This window comes from Herpailurus yagouaroundi, unplaced genomic scaffold, assembly GCF_014898765.1.
Source record: "Herpailurus yagouaroundi ecotype Mexico unplaced genomic scaffold, PumYag 221, whole genome shotgun sequence".
In the NCBI taxonomy this organism is placed as follows: domain Eukaryota; kingdom Metazoa; phylum Chordata; class Mammalia; order Carnivora; family Felidae; genus Herpailurus; species Herpailurus yagouaroundi.
In genome coordinates this window covers 16,277,335-16,297,007 of record NW_024412452.1, presented here as the reverse complement: position 1 = coordinate 16,297,007, position 19,673 = coordinate 16,277,335, and the positions used below count along the sequence as shown (strand labels likewise).

Below are 19,673 nucleotides of genomic sequence, written 5' to 3'. Positions count from 1 at the left end.
GCATAAACCTTTGGCTAGTACCACGTAGCCATTGAAATGGCCATAACAAACGGCACCTTTAATTTGCCAAGTAATTTCAGATTCTTGGTCAAAAAGAATCTCTCTTGCTTGAACTTTACTTCTCTGGACTGTACATATATCAGAGATGTGATCATTGAAACTCTAAAAGATTATTTGTTTCTTTTAGTGGCATAGCAGAAAATTAATGGCATGGGGGAGGGGGAAGTGACAACTTAAGTTGATGCTTGATAGCTGTTTACTTATAAATGTGTGTCCAGATTTCAGTGTCCTGTAAAAGAAAGGGAAAATAAAGAAACCAAAGCATTCATGTGGCTTTTATGCAACTTAGGACACATGGAAGAAAGTGCTTAGAAGGCTAGTGAAATATTTACTAAACAAATCATTTACATTAAACTTTTGTATATGCAAAACCCAGAGCACCTACCAAAAGAGAAACAACTTTAGCCATAAGGAATATTTCGGCATCAAAATGGTTAATAGTATTATAGCTTCAAAAGAGCCTATTGGCTCACCCTCAAGGATGCCCTGCAGTTGTTGTGAAAGTCATCAGATGAAGCTAGCCTTCTCAGCTAGCCTTTAGATTTGTCTGCTAACAGTAAAAATACTATAATAAATCGGTAACATATGTTGCCAGGCAAGGAAAAGTGATATAAATAAAGAGACTAGGAGACCCAAACCAAGTACAATGTGAAAAGAATTTAACTTTCAATCTATGCATTGGCTAATTATCATTTGAAAAGTAATTTGAAAGTGTTACAGTTATTTGCTTATATTCTTCCTCATTTTTCTTTTTTTCTCTTCAGATTGCATTCTTACCCAAATACTCTTCGTGATTGCCTGCTTTGCGGCTTTGGGGTAAGTCCCAGTTTTCCACAACCTTAAGGAAAAAAAAATGCATAACATAAAAGATGCCAAAAAGACTTATGTGTCCTGATGTGCGGGTTTTGTGAAATATACATGGGTTTGTTTTTTTTTGGGGGGGGGGGTGGCGGGGAACGATGTTGGTAATGAAATAAAGAGAAGGGGTTTGTTTCTGCAAGGATCAAGAGTGTGTGAAAGTGTGCATTGCAAACGAGGCTCCCATCAAGAAAGCCACCTCTGGAATGGAAATGACAAAGCTTGGAACACACACAATCAATTATTTTCACTAGCATTTAAAATATAGAAAACAAAATCTGCTTTGGGAATTGACTGAATATTTTATTTAGCTTTTTTATTGAGACATCCTTTGAAAAATGGCATAATATAAATAGTTTTACAAAGCAACAATATAATCAATCTCTAAACTAGAATATAAATCAAGGATTTCATTAACTGCTAGTAGCCAGTTTAAATTGTAGTCTTGTCCATAATGTCTATCTATCTATGTATGTCCAAGTTATATTAAAAACCTTTAAATGGCTTTGTAATATCAGCTACATCTAGCTATTATAATAATTAATGGTACTGTTTTATAAATCAATACATGTATTCTTGATAAATTCATATCCAGTTAATGGTGTAATTTAAATAAAAAATTAATGTAATAAAGGACATACAGAAACAGGCAGGAAATCTTTAAAGGTTAAGAGACAAATTTGTCTAAATTCATTTTTAAGCCGTTTTGAAAAAGTTTATACTTAAAATCAGCTGAGATTTACCTTGTTTCTGTAAAACTAATTTTGCTGTGTCTGTTGGTATCCAGTAATGAATCTGTGCATTATTTTCTTTTTTAACTGTTAAGTTTTAATTACATACTTATGATACTATGAGATATGTTACTACCGTTATACTCTTTTGCAATTATTGAATATTCTTTAAAAAAATAGAACAAAACTAAAAATCTCAAGCCAGTAATTTATTTTTAATACATGAATGAAATGTAAATGCTCTCTCTCTATTTTTTATATCTATAAGCGAACGGTTGTGAGAATCTCCAAAGCTATATACAAATTTTATTTAAGGTGAAAAAGGACTGATTAGCTCAATAAATTTGCATGCGCAAAAGCGCAGCGTTTTTACTGCTTTCACTGAATGAACATCCTAGGAATTTGAGAAAGAAAAGAAAAATGCTTTGAAGAGTCTGCAATGTATTTTAACGCTGCACACGGGTGGAGAAACATGTTACAAAGAGAAGAGTGTATTATTGTTCTGATTTAAAAAATACATACCAAAGGCATCTTAAGGAATAACAGGATCTAGAAAAACAACTGGATGTTGTATGTTATCAAATACAATCTTAAATCTTTCCAAATAAAATTTCATTTGGTTTATAGAGTAAGCATTTTACACGAGATATCTTTCAGAATTATGCAGACCAGTCTGCCCTGCCATTCTCCGTGACATGGTGCAGAAATGTTACTTTAATCCACTGAGCTTTTTCTGACATTTTTCTTAACATTGCTGAGCCTTATTTAGAGCAGCAAAGGAGACGTGTGCAGTTTCCTTTGACACTGATGGGTGTTTCAAAATGTTACGAGAGAGAGACAGAGAGAGAGAGAGAGAGAGAGAGACAGAGACAGAGACGGAGAGAGAGCGCGCGAGAGAGAAAAGATTTGCTGCCAGTCACTTTATCAATAGAGCTACAGGAGCAATTACTATTTGTTAAAAGTTTACATTTCAAATGAAGCTAAATTTTAAAGAAGGCTCATCCTTTTAAAAGCCTGCTGCTTGGAAGAGGGGGGAAGAGAAGGCACGGTAGTGATCACATGTTAAAGTGCGCTCAAGTACTGGAACCATTTAAAATGTATTGTGTTTTTAGACGAAGCCTACAGCAAAACCACTCCTAAGAGGCTTAATTTAGGTTTTATAGGAGGAACATAAAAAAGACCAGGTTACAGCAACACGCTGAAATATGGGGTACATTTAAAATATCTTCATTTAAAAACGTATGTTTATTTTCCCTCCTGGGATCACTAACATGTGTCTCGACAGAGAAAGCAAGGACATGCTACATTCTTAAAAATTATCTGTTAAAGGGATCACATTCCAAGACAGGTTTGAACATTTTTATTACTACCAATAACCTCTTAATTATGTCACTGCCTTCCACTTGTTAATCAGGGACATTCAACATGGTTAACCAGTGAGCGGTTGCCTTTCGTCGACTTCATTATTATTAGGAATTAAAAACTCATTCTATTCCCATCATCATGTTTTTGCATCTATGATTTTAGCACTGCTAGAAACTTACCTGCTTTAAATACAGAACACCTAAGAAAAGGTCTAGATGCCCATAACAATGTTGTTAATTACTTCTAGGTGCAGCTCATGGAAAGCTTTAAGAGATGGATAATTTTACTTTTCCTGTCTTGCCCCCCTCCCCCAACCCCGCTGCCTCCCCCACATCTCCCACAATTCCTATTTGAACCAGTTTTAGGTTCCTTGTGCAACCACCAGCGTCTGAGATACTCAGAGACTTTTTTCAGAGAGCACGGTGTAAGTGGAGTAAATAAAATCATGTTTCACTGTTGCTTTATCAACCCTCCTAGGTAGTTTTCCTGCCAGCCAACCTGCACTGTTAAGACCCAGAAAATTATGCAATAGTGACTTCTTTGAGGTTCTCTAATCAGATGATGGCCAGTGTTAGGAGGGGAAGGGCCCAAGGCAATGTTGCTGGCACTTAATGCTGGGCTTGGTCATTACTTGTCTGGTAGAGACCAATAAACAGATGATTACTATCCTATAAGGAGCCAATATTTTACATTTATCCTAGTTATATCTTTTCTTTTCAACGTCTTATAACAGAAAGTATTTGTCAAGATCTATGAGGAATAACCTCACAGGCCCCTTAAAAATAAGAATTTTCCTAGCGTGAAATGATGTTTTTTGTGCAATGGTGAGAATGATTTTGGTTTTTATAAGAGCAAAGGTTTGATTACTTTAAAGTAGTTCTCTTTCAGATGTGGACAGTCCCAGACCCCATCCCCCACTCCCATGTCCCCCTCTCTCCTCTATGACAGGTTCACAGGCTGCAACCAAGGGGTTTTAAAATGCAAATATTTATATTGGAGCTCTGGCAATAACAGAGTCGTTTTGCTTCCTCTGTTAGCCTGTGATAATTGATGCTTCATACCTGGAACTACGTTTCATTTATCTCTTTACACATAAAGATATTACATAAATAAAAGATAATTTATGGAAAGGAAACAGCCATTTGAAATAATAATCCTAAATTTGACTGTAGAATCTAAAAGGCTTTAAGAGTCAAAGATGCAGATTTCTACAGTTTTAAAGAAAACTTGATCGCACCTGGGAAATTTGTGCATTTTTGCACACTTACTGAATTTGAATGCCTGCGTGGGTCAAAAACAAAAAAGAGGGATAAAAGGAAGGCAGGAGAGAAAAGGTGTGGATTTCACATGTGCTTTAAACTAATGCATTCGCCCACACGTCCACAGACTTCTTGTTACAATTTTATTGACTTTTTCTTTATATCCGAAAATAATTTCTAAATAGCTAATGCAAATTGCAAAATAGTGAGTCTTCTGAAGGGCCTTTTCTTCCCGGGGATCCTCATCTTAGAATGAACAGAGGTATTCCCAGAACCGGACCCTGATCTCACAACCTCATACAAAGCCAGGCAATTCTTGAGCCAAACAAACAAAGGGTGTGTAAGCGATTTCATTTATTTTGATAATCCTCCTCTTGCACAGGAGCATCTTGCTGTCTTTGTCAAAGTGAATGACAACAATTTGGCTAACTCTCTCTGAGCTGCGCTCAACAGTGACAGGCAAATTATCAGAGGCCCTGCACTTCTTATTATCAGAGGAGAAGCCATCAGGGGGACGCATGGAGGATACCTCTCCCTTGTCACTATTTGTCAGTGGGACAAGGGCCACTGCTATGGGTAGCTGACAGGTAATTTCAACAATAACAATTACTCCTATTACTGGTGTCATAAACAATTCGCCCAAGGCATGACAATAGCAAAGCTTTATAATTCAATGCCATATAAATAAATGCCAGCAGGTAACAAGTAATTTAGCTCCAATCAAGCTTTCACCCTGGCATTAATATTGTTATTGCAAGAAAATAGAAAATTGAAAAAACTCGATATGTTAATGAATTAAGAGAGGTTCAAGGGCTAGACAGAGGGGTTGAAAAAGGGAAACCAAAATTATTATGGGATCATATTTGGTGCCATCCTGAGGGCCAAAGAGCAGCATCATTACTGTCAGATAAGAAGGGGGACCAGAGATGCTGTTGCCCTCCACTTCAGGCCTGGGAAAAATGTGACATGGCCTTTCAAAATCCCCTTTCTCTGATTTCTGAAGACTGTAAGTAGAAATATGAGAACGTGTCTATAATGCAGCATTTCACTGGTTTTTTTCTTCCCACCTGAAATATTTCATATGCAGCAGAGGCATGAGTATCAAAGGAACATTTCCGCCTGTTTAAGAAAATCGCATCAGCACCTACTTCCTTTACATTAAGTCTTGTAACAGAAACTGTTTTAACAAGCCTATTTTTATCTTTGGTGAAGGTAATGCCGAAAACCCCTCTTTGCTCTCCAGCTGTCCACCTTTTGGAAGTAGACTAGAGGACACGGTCCAATCTTCCTCCATAAAACTTCCCGATGAAACGAATCTGCAATTTCAGTATTTGTCCAGCAAGACAATGTGCCATCATGGTGACAGCAGTAAAAGAATTTGAAAATCTCTAATTAGGAGAGCTGCGGAGCAATTAACGCATGTCAAATTTTACTTCATCAAGTGCCACTCTAATTTTCCTCTAAAAATTAATGGATTTTTTTTTCTTTTGGTATGTGTGTGTGTCCCCTTAAGGCAATGTTGATTCAAATCTGCTCAAGATGCAGTGTTGCACAGCTAAGCATCTTCTTGATTACAATCCGCCACCCTTCTAACTGCGCTCATTCTCACTGCCACGGATACTTTGTCAACAGTCAAATTACACCACGCTGATAACAATGCATAATGGTGTTCCTCCTCTGAGGCCCCTGGCAGGAGATGGGGTTCATAAAAATGTGATGTTTTCTTCTCAACTGTTTCTGAAGGAAGTTCGTATGACCAGGTCATAGTCAGGCGTTAATTTTTTGAAATTAATTTGTTAATTTCAAGAAAGGGAATATAATGATAGAATATGAAAATACCTCACTGAAAAAAAATCAGAGGAAGAATGAGGAATTGAGAATATCTGTGGCCAAAGTTTTGCTTAAACACTTTGTTCGGAGACATTTTCAAGAGCACTACTCTTGGTAAAATACCAGAGTTTTTTTTTTTTTTTTTTTCTTTACTTATGAGCTATAAACATTGGAAGCCTCTCTTGAACAGACAGTATTTAGATTGTGAGAGAAGTTTGTTTAACTGCCATATTTGCCAGAATCTTCAAAACATCACAGGACACAGAAGATAAATGACTCTTTTTTTTTTTTCTTTTTTTTTAGGGTCAGGACTGTATCTTCCAGATAAATGTTGATTCATTTTAACTATTTTTTATCCTACTTGCTTGTTGCCGATTCGTGTGCTTGAGTCATCAGCACATATGAGGATTGTTTCTCACTGGAAAATGAGAGAAACAGCAATTAGATGATTTTACATTCGGTGTAAAATCATTTAGAGATCAGTCAGATTTCATATTTCTAAAACAGTCAGATCCAAAACAAAAATGGACATTTAGCATTAAACAAAATGCTAAATGAATATCTTTGCAGATTCTTTCAGGGAATGGAGACCATTCACATGGATTGACATGCCAATTTTCTCATCGTGTAAGTATATTTTTGATCGGTTTCTTTAATCCGATTTATTTAGTAAAAAAAAGAAAATCTAAATTCATGGTGTATACGCTTCCTTTTGTCTTTTAATTCACAGGTTGAATGTGGTCTTTTCATTTACCTACAACTAACTCAAAAATCTTACATTTGATATTTTGAGGTTTGTATTTCCAAATATTAAAAAACTCTTTCCTTCCTTATGGCCCCTCCCCAGCATGTTCTGAAGTGGTCTCTTTCAGACAAAAGAGAATGACATCCCCCTTTCAACTAGCAAATGTTGGATTCCCTAAACCAACTGGGGGTAAACTGGAAGTTTTGCAATTAGATTCACACAAGCTGAATATGTTCATTATCTCCAAACATTCTCCTTCGAACTTTACAAATATAACAGTACTGAGTTTAGGGTTTCCTGTGGCTTGTTTACAAATAAAGGTATCTTGATAAAAACCAAGCCCTGTGTATTTCTGAAAAACAAAAAACCATGCAACAATCTCATATGAAAACACTACAAAAGGATTGTGAAGGGAAATTTAAAAGGAGAAAACTTGATTATATAATGCAATCCAGCAGTAATCAATTTTACCTTCAATATCTTGCTTTTGTTTTCAAAATGCTAAATAAACAATACATAATGCATCCCTCATCAGCCAAACCATGGAGGCTCTGTGCTCAAATAACAGGAAACATATTCAATTTTCCTAACAGAAGACAGTTCATTAAGCTGTGCCACATCAAATAAAACTTTAATTTCTCCAGCATCAGAGTCGCAATGAAAGCAATTGAAGAAGATGAGCCATATGGTACTTCTATCAGCAAACACATATTGCTCATTCCCCCAAAGTTTTCTAATTCTGCTCCCCAGACCTGTGTAATATAGATAATGTGCTCCGAGAGCAGCAACCATGAGCTATCCAGTGTATGCTTCTAATACTGTATTTAATGGGAAATAATGAATCATAAAAGCCTGGAGAAGACGGCTTTTGCTAACCTAAATCTCAGCTGTAATTTCATTGTTCTGTGCCTAAGATGCTGTTCGCCCTTTCCAAACAACAGCAGTTGAACATAATTATGCTGCTTCAAACCTGGGCTTGGAAAAGCATCCCTAATATAACCAAGTTTCTATTAACTCCTGAAATCCTGAATTTAATGATGCACTGATGCAGACATTGATAGAACCGAGCATGTGTCATTTTAAAACCCAAATAAGCATTTTTCTCCTTCTTCTTTTGGTCAGACTGCTCAATGCATTTATGTTCCCTCCTCCACCCCCTTCTCCACCCCCCCACCCCCATGCAACAGGAGTGGCATGATTAAAAATGAGGAGATTTTCTTGTTATTAGCAAATTTGACATTTGCCTGATGAAATGCACATAAAATGTGAAAGCTACACAGTACTCAGAAGCAATGTCTCTACTCCAGTGCAAGCAACCAAGATGAAATAATTTAGGCAAAGGAAATGTAAAGACCCTCGTACATCTCTACCGCAGAATGCTAGGATTGTATTATAAATGAAAGAACCAAATCTTGCCGAGCTTTTAGGGCAATAGTGTTTTGACACATGTGAAGTGTATAGATAGTGTTTCTTCTCTCACCTTCACCGCTTTGATTATTAACCTGAACGTAATACGTATGCTCGAACGCAGCAATTTCCGTGTCATGGTCCAGCCTGTCTCTGGCAAGATCCTGGGGCTGGGGCTTAATTCCTTTTTAGAGGAAAAATGTTCCTTTTTCCCCCAAATAGGTTGATGATTTTAGCTCTTCCATTTTTAAAGCTCATCAAATCAATATTTTACCAACACAATGCTAATTTAAAACACTATCAAATAACACTGCGGATACATATTGAAAACATATTTTAATGGTTTTGTTTGTTTTGGCATCGTATGAACCAAGGACGATTAAATTAAAAAGAGACTTTTAAAAGTTAGAGATTGCCTTTTGAAAGCTTATTAAAATCAGCATGTTCCATGCCTGTCTCTGAATTAGCTCTACACACTTGATTGCCATCATTAAAACGAGTTGTTTGGGTGCTGCTCCGTGATGGTTCAAACCCTTCCTCAAAGCCGATTCTTACTAGTTATTAACTTGAAATCTCCTTCCATTGAAAAAAAAAAAAAAAAAAAAAGTCATTCTAGCCAGTGGAGGGAACAGTCACCGAAAAGTGAAATAGCATAGCGAGACAGCAACGTTAAACCCCGAAAAGACCAACAGGTAAAATAACTACAGCAACATCTAAAACACACTCAGAAAAAAAAAAAAAAAAAAATCACAACAACAACAGAGAAGCAGTCCATTGATTATATTTCATGAATGCCTTAAAACAAATGTTTAAACAGTTTTCTGAAACAGTGCAGAAAACCTCTGCATGCTCCACTGGGTTGCAATGACAATGGTCTATTGCAATGTAAAACACGCTGGAGGATAAAAAGGTGCTTTTTGTTACCATTTTATCAAAGCTGTTCATCTTCGAGCTGCAGGCAGCATTTTGCTGGAATTGCAGATATTTCTCTGTCCAGGCTCCTTTGTTTGTGCATCTCATTTGCATATATTTATCTCCAGCTGAGGGTGCTTTCTGCTCATTAAGGCCTCCCTTCACATTATTTCATAAGCCAGCTGCTAAGAGGGATTTCACCTGTGGTGACTGAGAAAAGAGGGGTGAAAAACTAAATTCTTCATAAAAAGGAAATCTTCTGAGTCTCTTCCCCTATAAATGGGCACCATTTGTGTTAAACAGCCTCTTGTCATGATAGATGCCTCCAGAGGTCAGGGGTTAAAGTTGATTTGAAGGTCAGCAGTAAAACAACAGACAAACCAGACGCCAAACTGGTTCCTTAGCTGTCGGTGGGAGCTGTGGTACAAACAGGTCTTGAACCTTTTTCAACCTCTAATAAAACAGGGGATGAATCTGAAGTGGATCAACCAGGCCCCTGAGGCAGCAGCACAGAAAAACACAAATAATATCAATATCAGGCAGCCACAGGAAACAATGGGGCATTTCTCCGTTCTACGTGCATGCTGCTATTGTTTCAAGGGCTGGGGAATTAATTCCACTTATTTATTTAAGGCGTGTCAACTCACTGCCTAAACCTGTTTCAGTGTCAAGATGAATAAAACTTTTATGGCTCATAAAATAGAGCCATTCATCTCAATGTTCTTTGTGGTGCGTGTGTTTTTTTTTTTTTTTTTTTCTGGCATACTGAGCTAGGCCTCTGCTCCTAAATGGTTACATCTGAACCCACTGTTGCTATGATCCACACCATATTAGAGAAAAAATTATTTCACCAGCAAATGGATCTCAACAGAAATGACAAGGAAAGGATTTTAGCTGTGATGTAATTGTCCCAAAATTCCTCCTAAGTATGCCTCATGTGATTGCATCTGTTTTGAGCATGCGTTATTTACAAAGCAGAAGTTTCATTATTTTAAAGAAAAGTTCAGACACAATAGCAATAAAATATTAGTTTCCTAGACTATTATGTATTTCATTTTACTTTAGAAATGCAACCTGGTTAGGGTATTCCTTCCCATTCGTCTTTTTTTTTTTTTTTTTTTTTTTTGCCCAAGTTTTCACTGTTACATAGTCGGCTTGCACCCAGGTAATAATCAATATTTACCCAAGTAATAATCAAATACCTTCTTTAGCTCCAGTGCTTTGACTATTATGTGTAATTTTTCAACATTAAATGCCAAACATCAATGGAAAGGAAAATGCATAGAAGTGCCTTTTGTGTGAGTTTTTTCAAAGTTCAGTTTTAGAATTTACTTTGGATATCTGACTGGTGATTTTAATAATCATAGAGAACATTAGAATTATGTGAGATAACAAACACGTTAACATTCATGAAGTGCCACACACAGTGCTAAGTACATGCATTTTCTCATGCAGTTATTAGTGATAATTCAGTCCAAATCACAGAAACCTATGTAGAGTGGGCTGTAAGAATAACCCTCTTCATTACCCAGAGCATAACTTAGTTAAAGCAAAAAATTCCAATCAAACAGTATCATCATTCCTGCAGATGCGTTAATAGGTAACATCACGGAAGAATGATTGAAAAGACATCAAAAGTGATGATGAGCAGAAAGACACAGTTTGAGGACATTTCACAGATTCTCCAATCACAGCAGCTTAATTCATGTCTGTGATAGCCCTTTGCTCCATCCCAGTGTAAACTGATTTGTAGAGGAGTCACTTACTCTGTTGTCCCAGTCGCTTTGCTCTTGAGGGCCTCCCACGAATATGATACTTTACTTAGGATGCCATAGTATTTCTAATTTAGTCGGCTTGTGGGTCAGTTTTTCCACGTGAACTCAAGTTTTTCAGCAAGTAAATTATTTGGGAATAGCCCAAACACAAGTTGTGCCTTCACATTTTGCCCGGGCACAAAGATGTGGCCCTGGGGAAGGAGGGGCAGTTTTTGGGCGCCAAAGGCCGCTCAGGATTCGACCGCTCTGTACTTCCTATTTGAACTGGTGTGTGTGCCAGCGGCTTTGCACAGGGATGGCCCATTTACCAGGCGGCCCTGTCTGAAAATGGAATTGCTTTCAAGTGGCCACCAGGCGCTGAGAAAAATATTTCAACTCAAAATTGATTGGGTTTTGGTAATCTATGGCAATGTGTTCTCATTTAAGCACGGAGTGGGAGATTTTTCTTCTCTAACCAATTACAGTGTAAAAAATGCAAGCAGCCCAGCTTTGCACAAGGAGTGCAACTTGTGGTTGGAGACATTTTCCAACTTATTAAATGTTGTTTATATCCTCATTTTTGTAGACTCTCTGTCTTCCCAAAGCATTTTATAGCTCCCTCTGTATCTGACGTATCCATTTTCTTTCGGACCTTCCACATTAAATCCAACCCCACTCCTATCCACCTCCTCCCCCCACCCAGCCTAGAACCTCCAAGTAGCCAGACTAAAGCAAAAATACACAATTGACTCCCCCTAACGTCTGCACCCATATCTCTGGGTTTTCTTGCTAATCTAATCGCTAATTCTTAAGCTTGGCCAAATAGTTAAAAATGTTAAGTGCTAGCAAAGCCTTTTACCTCCCCCTCCTATCTGTCTCTGTTTATGGAATGGGCCCAGTTTCCTCCTCTTCTCTTTCAGCCCAGGGTCCTCAGGTCAGAACACTGTAAATACACACAGCCCTGGCCCGACCCATAAATCTGAGCAAAGGGCAGGCTTATATATTCAGATAAGCGTGGGTGAGGGCGGGGGCATGGAAGGCGCGAGGACCAGTGGAATCTGATGCTCCACAGCCGTGTTCAGAAAAGAGAACTAAGAAGGCCAAACATCTTTAGTGGGGAAGGAAGAAAGATTTTTGTCTCAAAATATCTCTCCTTATTTCTAATAGAAGAGGTTGGCACTTCTTTTCTCTTTTTTCTTTTTTTCACTTTTTCTACATTGCTTATCTTCATATCCTTACCAAACATATTATCTTAGACACAAACAAATTAAACAATAAATTTCATTTATTTTGTATGTCCTTTTTTTCCTCTTCAGTGTATTTGTTTGTGTTTTGAACTTTGTGGGGTGTGTGTGTGTGTGTGAGAGAGGAGAGAGAGAGATGTGAATTGGAGTCATTTTACCAGAAATTCTTTTCTACTGTAATTTTTCAAACCCAAGGTCTTTGACTTAAATAACCATGTTGTTAGTCACCACATTGAATCCCAAAGAAAAACATGTCTGACGAAGTTGGAAATGACAAAGTGATAAATAAATGGCTACGAATCCTTCAGTCTTCAAGGCTTCTACTTTATTCCCAAGTCCAAATCTTTTCTGCTGGATTTTTAAATCTCAAAAATTGTCTGTGACTCCTGAAAGACCGTCCTCCGTGGGAGATGTGGCCCTTGTGAACATGGATATTGTCACAATAGACAATCCTGGGCAAAGGGTGCCTGGGTGGCCCTGTCGGTCTGATTTTGGCTCAGTTCACGATCTCCCTTGTTCGTGAGTTCGAGCCCTGCGTGTGGCTTGCTGCTCTGCCCCCCCCCCCCCCCCGTCCCCTGCTCCTCCCCACCGGTTCTCTCTCTCTCTGAAAAAACAAATAAACTAAAAACCAATCCTGAGCAAGGTGACCATGGCTGACAATGTACTTTCTATCACTCCTGTCCCAATTCTCCATTATATGCAATGAAATGCACCACGAATTTGCCTGTCATTTAAGACACTAGGAAAATGTGGCTCTTGATTTGTTTTCAATCAATATTTTTATATTTTATCACATAAACATATATGTCATCCTTAGCTGATTTTTCCAGGTTTTTCTTTTGGCTAATAGAGAACTGGTTTTTCAAAAAAAGGGCAACTCAGGTTCCTCAAAAGAGCTTCTTGGGTGGAAAAATTAGTGAAAATTCCATATTAGGTAGGAGAATTTTATGGGAAGAATTATCAAGAGAGTAATTGGGCTGGCAGCCCAGAGCATTTTCTATAGCCTCCTCTTTAACAAACCCTTTAAATAATAATGATGACAACCATCACATTACCATTACTTGGGAACTTACCTTTGGAAAGCAATTGTACTAGGTGCTTTAGATACATATTACTTTTAATCCTACAACAAGGTGGCAAATTAAATATTGGCAGTCTTTATTTATAACTGAAAATCTCCGGTTTGAAAAGTGAAGAAACTTGTCCCAGAACATGCATCTAAGGCCAGAATTTGAGCAAGCGAGACTGGCCCCAGAGCTGTTTCTTCTGAGTTGCTTCTTGGGGGCTCAGGTTCTCTGTCTTCGTGGTGAGGATCTTGCGTGGAATGGTGTCTCTTTAGTGGTACTCTGTGTCTGGGTTGGTTTTCTCCAGCCCACGCCCTTCCTGACGCCTGGGCCTGGTGTCTTCCACAGTCCCGGCATCTCGGCTTACCTCTCCCAGTCCTTCTGGGCCACACGACTGACGCTAGACTCATTGGTCCCTCACCCGACCTACTTCTCCTCTGTGATACACCTGCTGTTTAACTGGGAGCACCGTCACTCCACACAGCATTCTGGGCTGAGGGCTTTCTGCCTGCCTCCACTCTCTCCCACCTCATCTACCTCGATGGCCACCCAAGCCTGGCAGAGCAGAGACGGGTGCAGGGGTGTTATATTCCCACCCGCTGGGTGTGAATCCTGGCTCCTGTTTGCCAGCTGTTTGCAGCCCTGGAGAAGTGACTTTACTCCTCTGTGCCCTGATGTTCTCATCTGTAAAATGGGGCTGGAAATATCACTTATTTTATAAGGTAGCCTAGTTCAGACTCCTGGTTTTGCTTGACTGAACTATAGCCGGGCTCTCCCTTCTGTAATCCAGCCTCCTTGCTTCACCAGAGTTATCATTATAAAGTAATAAACATGATTCTCCTCTGCTTAAAACTCTTTAAGACTCCCTGTTACCCTCACGTCCAACCACTTAGGCAAATGCCCTGCCGATTGGTCTTTTCCATCATGTCCCCCTAAGCAATTTGCACTATGGCAGCAAAAAATTATACAGGTGATACTCTCATATGCCTCCAGACTTTTGACGTGCTGTGCTCTCTACTGGGAATGCCCTTCCCTTCCTTTCCCACCTGGTGAGTACACTTATCTTGCATGGTTCAGTTCAAGTCACCTGTTTTTTAGGGCAGCGTAAATGGAGTTGGTCACTTCTAGAGTACATTCCCCTGTTTGAGAACCTCAGATGTTGAATGGTCATTATATGCACTGTAATTATTTGTCTCCCGCTAGTGTGGACCCCTGTGGGCAGAGATACTGTCTTTTTCAACCTGATATCTTTTGTTCGAGAGCTTTACATATAGGTTAGATTTAGACTAATATATAAAATATCATTCTCCACTCCTAAAAAAAGTGACTTAAAGTACATGAGAATGACATGCCTGTGGATGCTAACTAGTTGAATTAACTCTTGTTAGCTTTAGATGTGTTAAAGACAGTGAACTTGTAACAAAATTAAATTAAAAACTCAAGCGCAGTTATATTGTTCTTACCACCTCTGAGATGAAACCGTCATGTTTTTTTCCTAATACACTAGTACATGTTACAATTTTCTGACACCTTAAGAAAATCTGATAATGGAAATTCTTTAGAACATCACTGAGGTCTCTCTATTTGATACAATGTTTCTTTAGAAAAGGAGCCAATTTTTTCCCCCTTATTTGCCTTTGCCCGAAGCATAGTATTTCATGGGAGGCAGTGTATTAGTGAGTAGGATCATAGGCTCTGGAGCCAGAATGCCTGGGTTTGAATCCTGGTGCTGCCACTTAAAAGCTATTGTAACTATTGGCTCATTGTCTCGGAGCCTGTTTTCTCATCTGTAAAACGGGTATCATAGGAACATCTACCACAGGCAGTGGTTGCGAGGCTCCAATGAGTTAATGTATCTATGAGCTTAGACGAGTTATAGTAGGTGACTTCGAGTAGATGCTCAGTAAATGTGCCCTATGACTTGGTGTTTACAAGAGAGCCATCTGGAACCCTGGTAGGAAGGCAAGGGGTATTTCATCATCAGGGAACAGTGGAAAGAGATGGGAGAGACTTGAGGGGTCGTGAGGGTGGGCCCATTCACCGGTGCAAGGATGAGCTATCCATTCAGGGGTCATTCCAACACGTAAGCAAGTTAGCAGTGCATTTCGTCATTTTATACATGGAGTTAAATCTAGGAGCAAAGCTCAGTTTTTAAAACTGTTTTGTAATGTTTATTTTGAGAGAGAGAGATCAGGGGACAGGCACAGAGAGAGCAAGAGAGAGAATCCCAAGCAGGCTCTATGCTGTCAGCCCAGAGCCCGACCCAGGGCTTGAGCTCACAAACCTGAGCCGAAATCAAGAGTTGGATGCTTAGGGGCGCCTGGGTGGCGCAGTCGGTTGAGCGTCCGACTTCAGCCAGGTCACGATCTCGCGGTCCGTGAGTTCGAGCCCCGCGTCGGGCTCTGGGCTGATGGCTCGGAGCCTGGAGCCTGTTTCCGATTGTGTGTCTCCCTCTCTCTCTGCCCCTCCCCTGTTCATGCTCTGTCTCTCTCTGTCCCAAAAATAAATAAACGTTGAAAAAAAATTAAAAAAAAAAAAAAAAAGAGTTGGATGCTTAACCGACTGAGCCACGCCAGTGCCCCATAAAGCCTGGTTTTAATGTAGCGCTTAGGGTGGCTGGCTCTAGAACTGTCCTGCCTGGCTTTGAATCCCAGCTCCACGACATGCTGGTTGTGTAACCTTGGGCAAGTGTTTTCATTTCCATACCTTCCAAGTTTTCTCATTTGGCAAGTGAGGGGAAAAAGGAATAAAGTTTACCTTCCACCTGTTGTGAGCGTTAAAGTGAAAACAAAATCACACAACAGGCTTATCACAGTGCTTATTACATAGTAAGTGCTTAGTAGGCATTAACTACTACTTTCTTGTTGGAAGTACTCTTGAAATATTTTTACTACACAATGTGATTCAAAAACTTACTTTATTGTAAAATATATCATGCCTATGGAAGAGTGTAAAAACATTTCTGCGGATTAAAAACAATAGGGTGAACACCTATATTCTCAGCACCCCAGACTAAAAACTAGAACACTGCCAGTATCTTAGAGTTCCCTGTAAGCCTTCCTAAGCACATTCCCGTCCCTCCCCTCAGGAGGTTACTGCTCTCCTGAGCTTTGGATCATTATATACTTGCTTCACTTCATCATTTCAGTTCTTATAAGTGGACCTCTTCACCATACGTTACTTGTTTTTATCTTTCAGGAATTTTATATTAATGGATTGTAGTATAAGATATTCTGTGTCTTGCTTTTTGCATTCAACAGATGCAACTAACTGTAGTGAGGTGGGCAGCTCTTGTCCATTCAGTGTCACTGCTGTATAGCATTTTATTATATCAATACCCACCATTAATTTTATTTTATTTTTTCTATTACGGGAATCTGGACTGTTATTGATTGATTGCTATTGCAAGCACTGCTGCCCAGAACATTCTTCTACATGAGCCCTGGTGGACACACGAAAGACTGAAAGGCTCTAGTAAGTCAAAACCAGGACTAGAGTTGCTCAGTTGTAGGATATTCGGATATCCAAATTTACCACGTAATGGTAAACTCTTTTCTTTTTTAAATTTTTTAATGTTTATTTTTGAGACAGAGAGAGAGAGAGAGAGAGAGAGAGAGAGAGAGACTGCAAGCAGGGGGAGGGGCAGAGAGAGAGGGACACAGAATCCGAAGCAGGCTCCAGGCTCTGGGCTGTCAGCACAGAGCCCGACGCGGGGCTCGAACCCACAAACTGTGAGATCATGGCCTGAGCCAAAGTCGGTCGCTTAACTGACTGAGCCACTCGGGCACCCCTAAACTCTTTTGTAAGTAGAGGCACATGAAGACAGTTTTGACAAAAGATTATTGCATACACATTTTGGGTCCTCACAAAAATTGCTCTATGTGGTAGTCAGTCTCCAAGATTTTTTGGTTTCACCATAAAACCCAAATGACCCCCTTCCCTGGTATTCACACCTTCGTGGGGTCCTCTCCCACACTGTACTGAGGTTAGCCTGTGTGACCAAGAGAAGAGAGTAAAAGTGATGATATGGTTAAGTTACACAAGACTGTAGCTTCTGTTTGGGGTATCTTCTATCTTTATGTCTCTTTTGGATCTCTCATTCTGGGGGAAGCAGTTGTCATGTCATGAGGACCTCTTTGGAGAGGCCCACAAGGTGAGAAACCAAGGCCTCCACCCAACAGCCAGCAAGGAACTGTGGTCTGCCAACTACAATTTTAGCGAGCTTAGAAGTGAATTTGAGACACTAACTGCCGGTTGATAGCCTGGCAAGAACCTCGTGAGACACCTCCAACCAGAATTGCCCAGTAGTCTGTACCTGGACACCTGGCCCACACAAATTGTGGGAGACTATACATGTTAGTCTAAGCTAAGTTTGGGGATAATTTGTTACGCAGCAAATAGAACTAATACATATTCTAGTAAAGAAGCAAAAACTTTAAGCTCCCTTAAAGAATTTATGAAATAAAGCAGGATATCAAAACAAATAGATTGAAGTACTTACAAATGTAGGTGTTATTAAATTAGTTGGTCGTGTGAAAAACACCATAAAGGTGGGAAACCAAAGATGATTTGTCATTCATAACCTGTAAAAACATGTATCAGTGTCTTCAAACTTTTTCCTTGATCTTGATTTATGACTATTGAGTCCTTTAGATGTTTATATAAGCTATTCTTAACGTAAAACATTCATTATAACATAATAGCAAAAAATAGAAGTCATCTAAATATACAGAAATAAGAAACATTGCTAAGTGATATATTCACTCGATAGAGTATTATAGTCATGAAAAAAAATTTTTTTTAAATAATGACATGGGGCACCTGGGTGGCTCAGTCGGTTGAGCATCTGATTCTTGATTTTGGCTCTGGTCATGATCTCACAGTTCGTGAGTTCAAGCCCTACCTCTGGCTTTGCTCTGACTGTGGAGTCTGCTTGGGATTCTCTTTCTCCTTCTCTCTCTGTCTCTGTCTCTCTCTCTCAAAGTAAATAAATAAATAAATAAACAAACAAACATAGGGGCGCCTGGGTGGCTCAGTTGGTTAGGCGACCGACTTCGGCTCAGGTCATGATCTCACAGTTTGCAAGTCCGAGCCCTGTGTCGGGCTCTGTGCTGACAGTTCAGAGCCTGGAGCCTACTTCAGATTCTGTGTCTTCCCCTCTCTCTACCTCTCCCCTGCTCACACTCTGTGTCTCTCTGTCTCTCAATAATAAATAAACGTTTAAAAAAAATAAACATAAATAAATAAATAAATACATACATAAACATAGGGGCGCCGGGGTGGCTCAGTTGGTTAGGCGGCCGACTTCGGCTCAGGTCATGATTTCGCAGTTTGCAAGTTCCAGCCCCGTGTCGGGGGCTCTGTGCTGACAGCTCAGAGCCTGGAGCCTACTTCAGATTCTGTGTCTCTCCCTCTCTCTACCTCTCCCCTGCTCACACTCTGTGTCTCTCTGTCTCTCAATAATAAACGTTAAAAAAAGGTAAACAGTAAAAAAAAAAGTAATGACATGCTTCCAAAACACTGTTAAATGAAAAGCTCAGGATACACTACAATGAGGATAAAACCAACTATACAGGGACTTAACAGTAAAAGTGGGCATTTCTCAGCTGGATTATGTGGGGTTTTGTTTTCTTTATTAAACTTTTTCTGGACTTTAAGTTCTAACAAGCATGTGTTATTATTTTATTACTAGGAAACGTATTTAACACATGGAAAAATTATTCTTGATTAACTTTTAGCACTGCAAAGAAACGAGAACTATAATTTTTTCCTTCACATTGGAAAAACATACTCTACCAAACAGACACCAATAACAGAACATCTGCAAAGGTTCTGGTTGTTGCTTCAGGTTGGTTTCCATCTAAATCATCTTGGTCTTTAGACATAATCATGATTTTCTATTTTGTTATAATTGCTGATGCTTTTGATTTTTCTCAGACAAATGAATGTAATCTGTCGTTTTGTTGACATCAGAGGTTCTGGGGAAGGAATCAGAGGATAAATTTATGGAATCTCTAAAATTTCATGTGACTCCAGCTTATATTCTTTGGTTTCTGCCCATGAAGAGAGCTGTAAGGAGTTAGATGAGATCTCATGGTCGGGGGCGGGGGGCGGGGGGCAACATGGAGGTGAGAGCTGCCTGAGATCTTTTTAAATTCAGAAGGGTGTTTATCCAATGGTGTCTTCATTAGGTCGAATGGGGTCTATGGCCATAGCCTGAAAAATGATGCCTTGTGACAGAATAAATCTGAAAATTTATTTTGATATTCAAAATATTTTTATCTATTTAAAATATCTTAAAACTTAGCGTAGGAATACACTAAAAATATATTTTCTTTTTAGAATTCCCTTTATAAAAATATTTTTGGCCATTAAATAAAACTTGGAAAAGACCTTGAAATGCAAGATTTAACTGCAAAGAGTTAACTGAAGTCCCACCACTTA

General features: G+C 39.1%; 2 long non-coding RNA genes across 5 annotated transcripts in view; one reads left to right on the top strand and one right to left on the bottom strand.

The window, feature by feature from the left end:
* The window catches only part of LOC121019091 (uncharacterized), a 93,137-nt gene extending 84,246 nt beyond the window's left edge, over positions 1–8,891 (top strand). For 2 of the 3 annotated variants that reach the window (XR_005785445.1, XR_005785446.1), the window contains 2 exons: positions 825–876; positions 1,062–8,891. This is a non-coding gene — a long non-coding RNA (uncharacterized LOC121019091). The remainder of the gene's footprint in view (positions 1–824; positions 877–1,061) is intronic. The other variant, XR_005785447.1, reaches the window with a different exon arrangement.
* The window catches only part of LOC121019093 (uncharacterized), a 28,953-nt gene continuing 15,531 nt past the window's right edge, over positions 6,252–19,673 (bottom strand). For both annotated transcript variants that reach the window (XR_005785451.1, XR_005785452.1), the window contains 2 exons: positions 9,180–9,377; positions 6,252–6,521 (listed from right to left, as the gene is read on the bottom strand). This is a non-coding gene — a long non-coding RNA (uncharacterized LOC121019093). The remainder of the gene's footprint in view (positions 6,522–9,179; positions 9,378–19,673) is intronic.